This window comes from Podarcis bocagei (assembly GCF_964188305.1).
Source record: "Podarcis bocagei genome assembly, chromosome: 1".
In the NCBI taxonomy this organism is placed as follows: Eukaryota; Metazoa; Chordata; class Lepidosauria; order Squamata; family Lacertidae; genus Podarcis; species Podarcis bocagei.
The window spans coordinates 28426025-28442323 of NC_138125.1; positions in this window are offsets into that span (position 1 = coordinate 28426025).

The window sequence follows — 16299 nt, forward strand, 5'->3', positions numbered from 1 at the left end:
CTTGTCTGCAGCATCCGTGGAGAGAGTGGATCTTTGTTACGTTACATAAATGATATATGAGTATATGCGTGAACTGATCCCCACAAGCAAAGCTACCAGAGAAAGGCGGGGGAGCTTGTTGACAGAGTCAAAATGGTATTCGGCAATATTACTTTGGAGCAGGAAGCAAAGATACAAGCCTGTCAGTTTCAACTTGTAATACCGTCCTACAGCTGTAAAGCCTTGACCTTTCTCTTTTACCCTTAATGTAGAATGACAATATTATTTTAAGGAATCTCCCAAAATCTTGTAAACATCTCTGCATTTTTAAACATATGGTTTGCTTGTTTTTAATAAAATAAATCTTCTATGCTGTTGAAACACTCGCTATATTGATTTTATCCTTTGCTGTTGAGTTTTTATGTTGATTTTTATATTTTGATTTCATAGTTTTGGCATGCATTTTTCAAATATTTTATTGCTAAAGTAAGCCTCTCAGAGAATTTCAAGTACCACATCAGGTCGGTCTGCTGTCTCTCTCCAGCTACAACTGAAGCCTTTAACGTGAGGATTGTTCCTCTACCCATCCCCCATGCCAGGTTTTTATTGATTTCCTTTTCAGGGTACTTATAAGCCACCAACTCATATCTAAAAAATGCACTGGTGTACAATAAAAATATTAAAACATCATAAAGTTGTAACATCATAAAACGCATTACAAATGACCAACAGTGGATCAAATTAATTGTCTAAAAATGCTTAGTGAAACAGAAATGTTTTCAGAAGGTGACAACATATCAGAATTGTAGGCACCTGTCTGATTTCAATAGGAACAAGGTTTCCTACAAGTGTCGCTACAGCAAAAGCTTGTTCTTTTTATAGAAACTAATATGTACTAACTGTGGGATCATCAGAAAGGCTTCTCCAGATGATCACACTTATTTGGCCAGTGTATAAGGAATAAGGTGGTTCTTCAGAATTAGGGCAAGGAAAAGAAGTTTCAGTCTACCCACTACTTCCATTTTCCCAGACGTCATACACAGACTTCCTGATCTGTTCCCATCATCTTTGCACTTCCCAACCTAGCCTGAAATATGGGAGACAAGCAAAACACACATTTTCCATGGCCTCTCTTTTCATTCACATCTAGCAATCCTTCTCCCTAAATGCTATTCTCTGCCTTCTCCACCACCCCACCCCACTGGAAGCCCTACAGATGAGAGTGGAGAAAGAGAGTTTTTCAGTATGCTATCCAAATCTCCCATCTTCAGCCTGATGTGTCAAGGCAAAACTATTGTGACCTCAGGAAACTAAAAGCAGATTGATTAGAAAAATTGGGATAAACACACTGAAATCCGCCTCAATAATAGTTGCTATGAAACAGAGCTTCCATCATCCTACCATCTAAAATCTTCAACTTGCTCACTTTGTGAACTACACTAATTTTAAGACTGACAGGTGAGAGGAGAGGTATTCAAAAAGAAGTTAGAATCCAATAGAATAATCTGCAAATGTAAGTAATAGATAAGCAGCAACAACACCAATGTTGCAGGGCAGCAGTGTAGCACCATGCTATCATGCGAGCTGGTCCTGATTTAGGGACTTGTTACTTAGATAGACAAAGCGTTATCCTCAATCTGCAGTTGTAAATCTACCAAGGGAATAGGGAGGGGTGGAGTCTGCATACAATGGGGCCAACATATCACATGGTCAGAATGATGGGAGTTGGAGCCCAACAGCAGCTGGAGGGCCACAGATTGCCCAGCCTTGAGCTACTTCAACATACCATATAGCATGGTCCTGAGATATGACTCTGAATGTACAGATGGAGGAAGACTTGTTTGAAAGTACACCCATGTAAAATTAGAATGTTGAACAGAATGTTAGCCTAGAAACCTTCCTCCTGACAACACAGATTTCCTTGACATGCCAAATGCTAACATACATAAAGCACATTCAAGTATGCCCCCCAAAAGCAGTTTTCTGAACCTTGTGTTCAAGCTGGATGTTTGAACGGCATCAGGTAAGGAAGCATGACAGCCACAGCAGCAACAGGGATTGCTGTGGTAGCAGCTCCAGTTACTCAATGGAGCTATCCAATCCTCATGGTGCTGAAACTTTGACAGCTGCATCAACTGCATGTCTGTCTAAAATGCCTTTGGAATATAAATACTGCTAAAAGAGGGTGGTCTAAGAAGAATATGTAACATAGGCTTGACTTTAACTTTAAAAAGTAAAGGAGAGAAAAGCTATCAATGGCATCTAACCAGGATGACTTTGCTCTGCCTTCACTGTCGGAGGGAGTATGCATCTGCATACTAGTTTCTGGGAATCACAACGTGGGACAAGCACTGTCACTGTTTCAGTTATCTTTATGGAACACCCATAGGCAATTGGTTAGCCTCTATAAGAGCAGGATGGTAGGGCCAGATGGTCACTCCTGAACAATACAGGATGGACACTGGTGGGTTGTTGAGGTTATGGGGATGGCCCCCAAATGACATAATCCTAAAATAAATTAGCTTTAGGAAGTTCACAGAAGGAAATTTTTCTCTCCTTCCCAAGACACCTTATTCTTCATTGTTCAGGAGGGCTCCCCTGACTCTCCAGAGAAGCTTCTTGGAGAGTACTGCAGGTGGCTGATGACTAGAGGCAGCAGGAAAATTTCCTTCAATGAACTTCCTTAAATTAGCTGGCCTTAGGATCCATGGCATACTGCTTTCACACAATCCCACATGTGAAAGTCAAGACAAGAGTGGGGGAAGAGATCAAGGGCTGGCAGATGAGTGGTGACAATTTACCGGGATGTCCTACGGTTGAAGGGTAACAGGTACAAGTAGTCTACAGTGGGTCAGAATAGGTTTGCAAATTCATGGAGCTTAAGGCTATCGTATCAACCAGTCCTAGGCATGATGGCTCTTGTCTACCATCACTTTCAGAAGCAATATGCTTTTCAGTACTAGTTGCTAGAAATCCAAGGAGGGCAGAATGCTGTTGCATTGATGTCCTGCTTGCTAGTTTCCCACAGGCATTTGGTTTGTCACTGTGAGAACAGGATGCTGGATTAAATGAGCCATTTACCTGACCCAGCAGGCTCTTTTTGTGTTCTTATATCCTTATAAGAAGTATATCTTCTAAGGAAGTTAGCAAGGAAATAATTAGATTCATTTGAAAGTGTGTAGGGAAACTTTTCTGGAGATAAGGAGCATCATGGTAATGGCATGGAGATAAATGTGAAAGAAGAATGCGAATGAGGCTGTGGGATATTGTGGAATGGGGTGGGCATGAGGGGTTGGTAGATTCAGGAATGAGACTTTGTGCTACCACTTTCATTTGAAGTTATCCTGGGAGACCCTTAGATGCTGCCTAGTGGAACAAGGAATTATGAATGGCGGGTTCAGAGAGTATAATGCAGTTGGATGCTTAGCAATTAATTTCTGTGTACTAGTTTTAAAGAAGATAAAAGACTTCTGTACGTATTTTTTACGCACTGCATATGCATCTGGGAGTTTATTTAAGCAGCAATGTTTGCTATACAAACATCACATGTGTACAAGAGAGTATTTCTTCTTCTTTTCTTTCTTCTTCTTTTTTACAAGAGAGTATTTCTTCTTCTTTTCTTTCTTCTTCTTTTTTACAAGAGAGTATTTCTGTCTACTTTGGGGGCATTGCTTTGAATCTTGGTTTTGTTTGGGGGGCCCTTGTGTGTTTGTGGGGTTGGTTGTTTCTTGTTATATTAAATAACTGTTGAAGAGGAAAACAAGGCCTCATTCTGAAGTATTAGATCAGCAATATAGAGAAGCAGCAGAAAAACTGGCAAATGCATTCCCTTGATATAACATGATCTTGTTTCTATTGATAAAAGAACAGTCTGTACTCTCATACTCTTAAGATGAGTCTCTTGCTGCAACAGAGCAAACACCAGTCGGGTGTGCTGGGTTCTTGTTAGTGAAAGAAAAACAGTTTCTAATGTTTAATTTTCCTTTTCTCAAAGATCAGATGGGCATAAGAAGTGCAGAACCCAAACACCACAGCAATTTGTTAGGCCTTCTGATGTTGACTTCACTGAAACTTTACACCAAGCCATAGCATACAAATACATTACATTATATTTAATGTGGCATTTTAGAAAATCAGTGGTTTTTATTTGCAACATGGAGACCTGGGGAGCTGAGCACAGCAGTGGCTAACCAGTTGGCACTCCAGATGTTCTTGAACCACAACTCCAATAATATCTGTCCTTGAACATACTGGCTGACTCTCATGGGAGTTGGAGACAAGCAACATTTGGAGGGCCACTGGTTCCACACACCACTCCGTACCCCACAAACATGGATTGGTGTATCAATATGTTCTTGACATATTAACTTGAACAGACATTTACATCTTCCCCCCCCCCAAAGGCCATCCCATTTATTTTTGTGTGAAAACTGAACCTTGCCCACATTCTTTTCTGTTTGCGGATGTACTCGCTCTGCATTAAAAGTTATGAGGAACTAACTCGATGCTGGAATTAGACAAGGACTAGAACAGCACATTTGGGACTCCATCCGATAGCTCATTCTAGAGAGAGCTACCACTAAAACAAAGCAGTCGCTTCCCTTGAGCAACCTTTTTCCAAAGTCAAGTTGGGATGGTAGAACAAGTGTGGGTGGCAGGGAGTGGAAGAGAGAAAATGTAGTCATCCTACAAATCCAGCAGGCGTCAATGGGTGTCTTCTCCCAGAAACGAATGTCCTGCAGCAATCCACCCAGGCCTTGGATGGTGTGGTAGAAAAGTTGCTTCTCCCTCATTATCCTATCCCTCCTAGAATGAGTGTGTCTCATTTCCAATATCCCTTACATTAGTGTGATAATCCCTGATCTAATCCATCATTGTGCCTATAATGTTGGTCAGTTATATAAACCTGAGGATCTTACAAATTGGGTATGATGGATAATGGCATTCATTGTTATCTAATTACAATCGTACCTTGGTTTTTGAACAGCTTGGTTCTTGAACGCTTTGGCTCCCAAACACCACAAACCCAGAAGTGACTGTTCCGGTTTGCAAACTATTTTGGGAAGTTGAACATCTGACGAAGCTTCCTGCAGCCAATCAGAAGCTGCACTTTGGTTTCCAAACGTTTTAGAAGTCAAATGGACTTCTGGAATGTGACTTCCAAGGTACGACTGTATTGTTAATTAGACATATACTAGCCTTGAATATGGGTGGTATATGTCTAATTTTTCATTATTATGGATCATATGTCTATTTTTCATTATTATGGATCATCATCACAGATAGATCTATCCTCCATGAATTTTTATATTCTTGCTTCGTTGTATTTTAAAATAGTGGTTTATAATTCTGATAATTTAATCCTGCTAGTGATAAGAAAACAGATGACCGTGATGAGATCAGTATCAGAGCTCTGTTTTTATTTTTGTTAAAATAAAAAATCTGGATTTTCTGCCGTAGTGGTAGGATGGGAAGCTGTTCACTTCAGAAAGCATTTTGGCTCTTGAGATAAGAAGGTTGTTTGTTTTCTTTTGGATTTGCAAACTGATGAAATATTAAAGAAGTCATTTCCTTCTCATAAAGTAGTAAATTCTGTTTACTGGGCTGCATACTTCCTTCCTTCCAAAGCCTTAAAAAGGCACCTGTAGTGTCATTTTAGTAAAAATGTAATTGATAATAACATGACAATAATTGATTAACCCAATCACAACGATTAATTCAGGACAGACAAAAGACAGGACAGATCTCTTTACACAACTCTTTGCCACAAGAAACGATAACGGCATAAGTGACTTCACAGTCTTCTCCATCCTGGTGCCTTCCAGATGTTTTGGACAACAGCTCAGGTCCTTGTGGCCAATGTCAGGAATGATGTGAGTTGTAGTCCAAAACCTCTGGCACCTGCACCTGGCTGAGAAAATCTGGTTTAAAAGGAGATTAGACACATAGAATAGAAAGAAGATCACAATCCTAGCATTCATATACATTTTTACCTGGGAGTAAGCCCTACTAAATACAGTGGGATTTACTTTTGAGTGGGCATGCATAGGCTTGTGCTATTTGAGTAGGGTTGCCATATTTTGAAATGCAAAAAAGAGGACACATTTGCCAACGTCTGCTTTTTAACTATGGATCGCTATGGCAACTCTATCCATGAAAAAGAGGGCATGTCCTGGGAAAAGAGGACATATGGCAACCCTAAAATTCAATTGGACTTACTATCTAGTAAGTGTGCTTAGGATTGTGGCTGAAAAGGCACAACCTTGTCTGGACCTCTTTTCTGAACTGATGTCTTATCTGTTTAAAACATAAGCAAAATGGTAAATAAAACTCGTTGAGAGGGCAACCCCAGTGAGCTCACATTAATCAATCATATTCAAATAGCCAGTGCAAGCTCCAAGGCACAAGGCAGCCTTACCATTGAGAGGCCAAGCTAGTGTGACCATTTACAGTGAAAACGGCCAATTTAGAATGTATGCTAATGGGAGCTGAAGCCTCATATGTAATCCAGGCCTATTAAACTAAGCTCCCATGAAGCCAATTTCATTAGTTAAACACACATAATGCAATGAAGAGATCTCAAGGTTCAAATCATGATTTAACCATAAGTCACTCGGGAAACGTGTCCAGCAAGTTTCGTCTAAGTACCAATGAGAGAAATCACTGAACAGTCTTGGATGATTTGTAGTCTGCCTTTGAAGGCTGGGCAAAGACTAATGGAGTCATTTGCAGGCCACTGGAAAGACATAGCTGTATGGGCACAGGGCTGTTATTAGCAAAAGGAGAACTGAAGCTAGCAGCAGCAGGGAGGGGCACCAAATTCTCCCATTCTAATTTTGTTTGCAGAAAATCTACTTTCACTTTTCCTGATTTGAATTTTCTTCAGCATCCTCAGTCATTCTTACTGGTGTGTGTGTGTGTGCGCGCGCGCGCGCGCGCGTGCGCATGTTTAGTGTAAAACTATATCATTTGTCAAATTGATTTTTAGCATATTTGGCTGAAAATTCATGCAGAAGACCTGAGTTTTAAGCTTGTCAAAGGATCCTTCAAATATGCATTTCGAAAGCAAAATTCTGCATTTGCAGAATTTGGAAACATTTAATTTCAACCCTAGCAGGGATTGTGAGCTATAGGTCAGGAGTACTTTCAGCATATTCAGACACACTAGAACTAAAGTGGTGGCAATCAACTAAGTTTTGCTCAGAGTGTACCAATTAAAATTAATGAATATGCGAAGTTAGGTCTATTAATTTCAATGAGTGTATTCTGCGTAAAACTTAGTTGACTAGCACGCGTAGTCATTCACATCAATGAAGTATCAATTGGATCTTATAGGTAGAATAGTCTGTCCACCCCTAACTGGAGCATCAAGGGACTTTAAAATGGGAGGTTTGCTGTCAGAGATAAGGGATCTGATAGACTAGAAAACACAGTGATAGACACAGTATAAGGAGGTGAAAGAACTTTGTAAATTAACTAGGGCTGGAATTCAATGCACATTTACCTAGCAGTAAGACCCATCGTACATAATGGTACTAACTTCTGAATAAACCTATAGGAATAGGTTGCAAGGGTATTTATTTATTATGTTTCTATCCCACCTTTCCTCCAAGGAACCAAAGATGGCATACTCTCCCCCATTTTATTTTCGCAATAGGCTTGTGAGGTAGAGTTGGCTGGAACATGGTGACTAGCTCAAGATCACCCAGTGAGCTTCATGTCAGGCTGGAATTTGAACCCTGGCCTCTTGGGTCCTGGTCCAACACCCTATTTTTTTTTAATAAAAATTTTATTGGGTTTTCACAATTTATATAAACACACACAATACACGATACAGACATACAAACACAAAAACAAACACATATAATTTCAAATCCTTAATTTCTTAACCACTTTCCCTGACTTCCCCACACCTCCCCTTCTTGCATCCCAATTCCATGGTTAACTCAGCAAGTTCTTATCTCCTACTTTTACCTTATTAATATTTTACTTAATTCTTTTTGGTTAACCAAATTTAACTTATAAACCTCAAACAACAATACCCATCTTTTACCTCCTTTTCTAAGGTCGACCCAAGTTCCCTTCCACCAATTTCCCAGTTTTATATATTAATTACCAAACATAATAACCAAAAACAACATACAATTATACACCCTTTGGATTCCAAAACTCTCGCCCCCCCTTTCCCGGTTTCGATCCCCCAAAAATATCCATCAATCTATCAGTTCTCAGCCTGGGTCTTTCACATCCGAGGCCCTCAAATCTCTCTCAGTCCCTCTCTGCCGGTTTTGTTGGTAGTCCTTTATGTTGGACATCGAGTCTCGGAGAAGCTCTGTCCCAATAGGGTCTAAGTTTCTTCCAACCAGACCTCCATATTCAAAAGTGGAGCCCAAATTGTGTTTCTTATTCCTTTTAAGTCCAAATGTCCCAAATGTCCCAAAAGCTCCAACTTTCGTCTTAATCAAATTTGTAATCCATAGGTCTTCCGATCTCCCCGTGGAGAGATCTCTCCAATCTTCATTCTCAAACCAAATTCTCATCATCCAGGTCTTGTTTTCCTTGTAATCCATTTTTGCAGGCCTCTGATTGACCTTTTCCACTTGCGGCATTTCAGCTCCTCCTTCCCACTCCTCTGAATCAGCACATATCTCCTCTTGTTCAGCTGCAGAATCTTCTTGAGTCAAGTCCTCGGCACAATCAACAAGTTTATTTACTTTAGAGTTCAAGGTTGTTACGTCTATATCCAAAGCTTCACTCTGATCTTGTAGTTTTCCCAATTTTCCCAAGAGAAAGAACATTCTATTCAGCTCAGCCTGTATTTTTCCATCTGCAGCCATTGTAATGTCTCAAAACCCCCTCTAGAGGGATTTTAGTTACTTAGTATTCTTTCTCCAACAGTCAAGTTACTTTGTTTTTATTTCTTCTTTATTTTCAACAACTTAAAGTCAAATGTATCAAAATTAGCCAGCAGAAATAACAAAAGGCAATTTTTTCTATCTTTGACAGCTCATTTGACAGCTGTCAAACTCTTTATGTCTTCTCAACAGGCTCTCTTACAGATCGCTCCCGGATCCCGGGGGGTTACACGTCAGCTCCTAAAAATCAGTTCTTATCCTCCAGCAAAATACTTCTAATGCCAAATCGTGAAATTAATAACATTTGTCTCGCAAAGAGAGAAGTGGTCTCTCGACCTTAGTTATCCAATTCTTGCTTTAAATTGTCTGCAGGACGGGGGGGCGGACTTCCTTTTGACACCTCCCCTGATCGTACCGAATTCAAAAGAAAAATAGATTTTTAAGTCCAATTTCCGTACTACTCACGGGTTGTTACTTTTGTAATCCAAATGTTCAAAGGAAGAAGTCAGCGCTCTCCGGCCATGGCTTGCGGCTTCACTCCGTAGAAGAAGCGGTCTACTCACAGCACCACGCCACTCTCCGGCCCCCGCTCCAAAGCCTTTAAAAAGGCTTCTTCGCGGGTCGGGGGGCACAAATGGTGCCCGCCGAGTCACCAAGTCCACAGGCTTCAGCGCCTGTGGTTTCTGAGGGTCCCCGCATCGCCGCCGCGGCAGGACCCGTCTTCCACGGAGCCGATTCCCTCCGGAGCTCGGAGGGAATCCGCCATTAGTCGATCGCGCTAACCCGGAAGTCCCTGGTCCAACACTCTAGACACTGCACCACACTGACACTCTAAATTCACTGATACAATTTCAAGAAAGAAATGGGGGACACATTACTTTTAGAAGAGCTGGAATAACACAGTAAATGCATATATGTACAGTCATACCTTGGTTCTCGAACGCCTTGATACTCATACGTTTTGGCTCCGAAACGCTGAAAGCCCAGAAGTAAGTGTTCCAGTTTTCAAATGTTTTTTGGAAGCCAAACATCTGACACGGCTTCCTCTTGAGTGCAGGAAGCTCCTGCAGCCAATAGGAAGCCATGCCTTGGTTTTTGAACGGTTTTGGGAGTCAAATGGACTCACGGAATGGATTAAGTTCAAGAACCAAGGTTCCACTGTACTTTTAAACAGGCATTATTTAATCCTGGAAGTATTTATCCAGAGAGCCATCACTTGGTGTGAGCAATGATCCATTACAGCAATTGGATGATTGCAGCACACATAGAAAATATTGCACATGATATGCAATTCATCATCTAAGGCTTTCAACTGAAATAGAGGTTTCCTGTGCTTGCAGCTGTGGACCAATGCTTGTAAATAATTGCACAACATCTAGAGAAGCTTGTTCTGTATTCAACACCTTTATTGTGATGACTATCAACTGATTCTTGACCATTTAGCATACTCTCCCCAGTTCCTTTGTTGCCAGAGTCCACAGAGCCCTGCATATTTCTCCATGTTCTGTCCTGTGTACACTGGTGTTTTTCGAGTTCAAATGTTCTAACCATAGCTCTTTGGATGCAGGCATTATTATTTTGGCAATTATATTTTTGAATCCTTTCCAGATTATCCCCAGCATGAAATCTACCTCTTTCACAACAGCCAACTGGGACAATGTTTTCACTGAGCTATCACCACACCGATATCCCTTTCCTGATCTTTCATGAGATGTGGTTCCTAATTGCATGGGATTTTTCCATTTTCCATATCCTTTCCTGGGATACACTGTTAGACCAATCCATAAGCATGAGAGCCATATCTCTTATTAGAATTAGATAATGACACAGAGACTATTATAGAAGAAAGACATATAGGGAGAAATGGAATTTTAATACTCCGCTGTTTAGCTTTAGGGGATAAAATATGCAAATTCCATGATAGGGACTTAAGAAATTCCAAATGTCCCTCCTGGTGGGTGGAATGCTTCATTGCACCCCATCTCCCAGTGAACAGCCATTTTTTCCAATGAGGAATGCAGCTTATTTGGAATGGCGAGGAGGGAGGGAGAGAATTAACAGCTCCAGACACCTTTTCACTTTTAATCATAAGACATATGCAGCTGCTTCCATTAGCTCCAAATGCACAACCTCTCTTCGCTTCAGTGCACTTCATTATCATCAGCAGAAAACAACACTTGCGCACTTGTACACACCAAGAACTGTATGCAGTGGAGATCATTTGCAGAGCACGTTGGCTCTCTGGAAAGAGCAATCACATGAATTTTGTTGAAAAGTTAAGAAAGCCGGAGAAAAAGCAAAGGTCATCCAGCCACTTATGCTAATATTTGGCCATAATTCTCTCCCAGCTGACACTAAATAGCTAAGCTCCTAAATTTTAATAGCAAAGTTAAGTCTTCGAGACAAGCACAATATGGGGCAGCTATGGAAGGGGATAAAACCATAGTTATTTAACCTATTTTAATTCTTTCAAAGGGGGAGGAGGGAATCCCAGAGTCTAACATTTAGACACTGCTCCAGAAATACATTGTTTAAACTACTTCGGCTTTGTGTTTGAATTAGATATCACCATAACAATATTCAGAGCTCGGAATTAAAGTGGAAGCTTATACAAAGCTGTAATACTGATAAACCACTTGAGCAGGATATGCTGGCAGTTGCGGGGGTTTGCTTTTATTTAGTCTAATAGCCCATTCTGGGGGTCCCAGGCTTCTTTGGACCAGTGTTGACACTGCCATGTCTTTGGAGACAGGGTGGAGGTGACTCTCCACAAGGGTCTCCTCAATGACAGGAGTCAGTGAGACAGGCAGCTCTATTGTAAGTGGTTTTAGGCATGGGGTGTCCATTGTCTTGTCTGCTCATCCCCTCCCCCAGATTCGGCCCTCTATCTTTCAGCCCACTGGATCCTTCTCAGGGTCAGACACCTCCTGGGTCCCCAATCTCTCCTCACCCAGCCCACTAGGACCCTCCCTGGGGTCATCCAGCTCCAACTCCTTGATCTCCTCCCATTCCTATTTCACATTTGGCCACTCTTTTCTTAGGAGCCAACTCCTAGGTGCCGAGGGGGCTTTGGCCCCCACAATAAAATATTTGAGGGGGCCAGATCCCCACAAAGTTGATGGGCATTTCCATTCATATAGTGTGTGTGCACTGCATCATGTGATCAAATATGTGGGGCGGGGCTTTCCTTGGCCCCCCACAGTATTTTATTCAAGTTGTCACCCCTGACTCTCTCCAAGATGTCTCTAAGGACTCCTGAGGGATGGGACCTATGAATGGTCTTTCAGAAGAAATGGTCTCCATGCAAAAGGAACTGATAATAAAGCCAGTAACATCAATGTACAGATTGCTTTCATTGTTCCCATACGTGTTGATTTCCCCCACCCACACAGAGCCAACATCTATTTCTCTGCTTCTTTCAGATCTTCCAGGGTTTTCCAAGACACTCTCTACCACAATTACAAAAGTCTGCAGCTTATACAGTAAAAACCTTGGTTGTCAAACGTAATCCATTCCAGAAGCCCATTTGGCTTCTGAAATGTTCAACAACTGAGGCGCGGCTTCTGATTGGTTGCAAGAGCTTCCTGTATTCAAGCAGAAGCCACGCCGAATGTTCAGCTTCCAAAAAAACATTAGAAAACCAGAGCATTTACTTCCGGGTTTTTGGCATTCGGGAGCTGGAATGTTCCAAAACAGAGCCATTCGAGAACCGAGGTTTGACTGTATTAGTTTGACTCAATCTAAGTTCTGCTCATCCAAAGTCATTCACAATATAGCCAACAGAACACATCCAACAGATGTGTGGTTTCACCATCCTGGTTCAGAAAATTCCACCCACAAGGGGTAGCCAAGCTCCCAGATGTTGTTGGATTATAATTCCCATCAGTCTTAGCTGGAGGATATCACTTTAGCTATTCCTGCAGTATAATTTCATTTCCCCCCAACACCTTCTCGGGGCAATCTCACAGCCCACTCACAATTTACCTCCTACCAAGTAGAAATTCCAAAGCTCCTTATCGGAATCTTCCTCTTTCTCATTTGAGCCAGCAGGGTACTACATGGAACTAGGGACGAAGGAAAATTTCAACTCAGTTCACATTTAAAGGCAAGACCACCTAATTCACATTTTCCAAAAGTATACATGAACCAAAATGCAGCCATCTTTCCAAATTTGCATATCTCCGCATTTTTCAGTGCAGTTCTCCAACCAAGTAAAACATACCAAAAACTGTTTGTCAGTGTAAACTGTGCATAAAAATGCATTAATTCATTTAAATAGCATAGGAAATGTTAGGATAAATGCTTTGCAACAATATGTATGTTCGGAAAACTGCATACAGTAATGTATTGGGAGAAAATTGCACTAAAATGCTGGTGAATTTTCATGTGAACTTTTTTCTCAATTTCAAACTGAACTTAAGATCAAAAAAATGAGAACCAAAATGGACAGATGTGTCCACCTCATACAATAAAAACACATTTTTTTGCCACAAAGAGAGAATTCTGTTGTGTTTCAGAGAAATATCATCCAATATCACTAATGGAGAATAAAATATTACTTATATGCCAGACTTTAAACTCTTTAGCCTTATTTCCAGAACCACTCCATGCCAGACAAGGTACCAGAACAGACTACTTCACAGCAGACCAGGATGAACAGTTTCAAACCAGACACACAGCATGAAGAAAAAAAAATCACTCAGGACTCAGTGGGGAAAATGGAGAGATTATAACAAGGCAGCATAGCTGCGTAAATGAAACTAGGAAAGTTCCAAAGATAAGAAGGACCAGTATAATGGAGGTCTGATCTTGACAACAGAGGTTGCCAAGATGAAAGAGAACTCTGTGTGTGTGTGTGTGTGTGTGTGTGTGTGTGTGTTTGGCTTCTTGTGTTTGGACTCAGATGCAATGGCAGATATCCTTGCAAAATGTGAGCAAGTTGGAAAGCAAATCAAAAGGAAAATCTCTGATCTGAGATGGCTTTTAAAAAAGACAGAAAGAAAGAGGGCCTAAGAAAGTAAAATACAGCCCATTAGGCCATCTGGGTAATGAGGGAAAGGAGATGAAAAAGAAAGAGAAGGAATTATGTTGGGCCTGGAATGAAAAAATCTGATGGGAGAGATGTGTCCATTTTGTTGTTTCAAGTACAGTTCAACACCATTTATGTAAGAACACATTGAATTGCAGCTTTTTGTTCCTCTTCATTTTATTTTCCAGAAATGAGATCTTTTCAGAGGTTTTGATATCTTTTGCTCTACACAGCAGCAGCAGTACAGCCATATATATGCTGGGGCTATATTCAAAGGTTTGCAACATGCTTGGCTATAAGCTGCACTTCATATGGAAGAAACACAGCCTTAAGGCAGCCATTTTGGTGTGTGAGGAAGTGGGCATCTGTTCTGCACATGGGTTGCCCACTGAATTTGCAGTAAAGCTGGCATCTGTTTGAATTTTCTTCTATTCCAACTTTCCCCCCAATGTATTCAAAGCAATGTAGCCTAACAACATTTTCCCTCACAACAACCTTGTGAGAGAGGTTAGGCTGAGAGATGGTGACTGGCCCAAAGTCTTCCAGTGGGTTAGATGGCTGAGTAGAGATATTGGTGCAAATTTTTCAACAGTATTTTTACTATTAGTAGTAATAGTAGCAGCAGCAGCAGTATTAGCAATAAGTGAGAATGAAGAATCTAAGAATGTAAAAAAAGCTGGTGGGATCAGGTCAATGACTCATCTAGTCCAGGATCTTGGTCTCACAGTGACCAACCAGCTGTCTTTGGGAACCCTGCAAGCAGGACCTATGGGCAACAGCGGTCTCCCCACCTGCGAGTCCCAGAAACTAGTATACAGAAGCATGACACCTCTGGCAGTGGAGGCAGAGACTAGCCATTTTGGATAGGGGCCATTGATAGGCTTAAAAGGTAAAGGAAAAGGGACCCCTGAACATTAGGTCCAGTTGTGGTCGACGCTGGGGTTGCGGTGCTCATCTCGCTTTATTGGCCAAGGGAGCTGGCGTACGGCTTCTGGGTCATGTGGCCAGCATGACTAAGCCGCTTCTGGCGAACCAGAGCAACGCACGGAAACACCGTTTACCTTCCCACCAGTGTGGTACCTATTTATCTACTTGCACTTTGACGTGCTTTCAAACTGCTAGGTTGGCGGGAGCTCACCCCGTCGCGGGGATTCGAACTGCCAACCTTCTGATTGGCAAGTCCTAGGCTCTGTGGTTTAACCCACAGCGCCACCCGCATCCCTATTGATAGCCTTACCCTCCATTAATTTCTCTAATCTTTTAAAGCCATCCAAGTTGGTGGTCATCACTTATGGGAGTAAATTCCATCATTTAACTATGTGTTGTGTGAAGAAGTACTTTCTTCCATCTGTCCTGATTCTCTTCCTTTTAGCCCAGCATCTCAATGTTTGCTGATAGCTCGAGAGCTCAGCAGCATCCACTATCTCACTTGAGCTGACAGCAATAACAAGAAAGCTCCATAACAGGTTCTGGGAAACATTGAAGAATTAAAAATACACCACCATTTTGTGTCAAGGTGCGAAGTAGCTGGCTGTCAAGCACAGCAGCCTTCCGCACACCTGGAAATCACACGCCGTGCTTGGACTTCTGCGCTCCAATCCTTTGTGCTATTTCAGGCTCTCTACTGGAATAGAAATATAAATATTTGTAAGGCTCAAGCGATGTGGCATCTACACCTTGTCTCTTCTGTCATGAAGAAATGATAATACAAATATGAGTCAAGGTTTCATTTGTGAACAAATAAAATCCTGGACACAGAATCAAAGTGACAACAGAAAAGCATTTTATCAGCGACCCATTTTTGTACATGGTTCCTTGCCATAGCCCTGGTTCCAAGATTTCCTTTTGTGGGGCAGGTTTTTTGTTTTTGTTCTGTTTTTGTTTTAGTGTGCAGTTGGGCACAAAATGCAGAGGTGGGGGGCCGAATATGCAGTTAGAAAGCTGAAGTTGTTTAGTTTGGGGAATGATGGGGGGATTAGACACATTAGGCATATGTGTTTATGAAGCACTTAAATGGCAGGCAATAAGAACTTAAGAAGAGTCTGCTGGATCATGCCAATGGCTCGTTCCTTTTCCCATGCAATTAACACTGCACAGAGAAAAGGCAGGATCCCACATGTTTGCCCTACCTCTGCCAGCCCCACCTTCCCACGTTGGGCCATGTCGGCAGAGGGGGATCAGGGCTTGATTTTGCAGATTTGTCCACTGCATGTCTGGCAGGCTTCCCCACTGCTGATGTGCCTCCAATGCACAGAGAGTGTACAGCAGAGGTATAGTAGGCGAATAAGAGAGAATAAGAGAGCCAGTGTGGTGTAGTGGTTAAGAGCGGTAGACTTGTAATCTGGTGAACCGGGTTCGCATCTCCGCTCCTCCACATGCAGCTCCTGGGTGACCTTGGGCCAGTCACACTTCTCTGAAGCCTCTCAGCCCCACTCA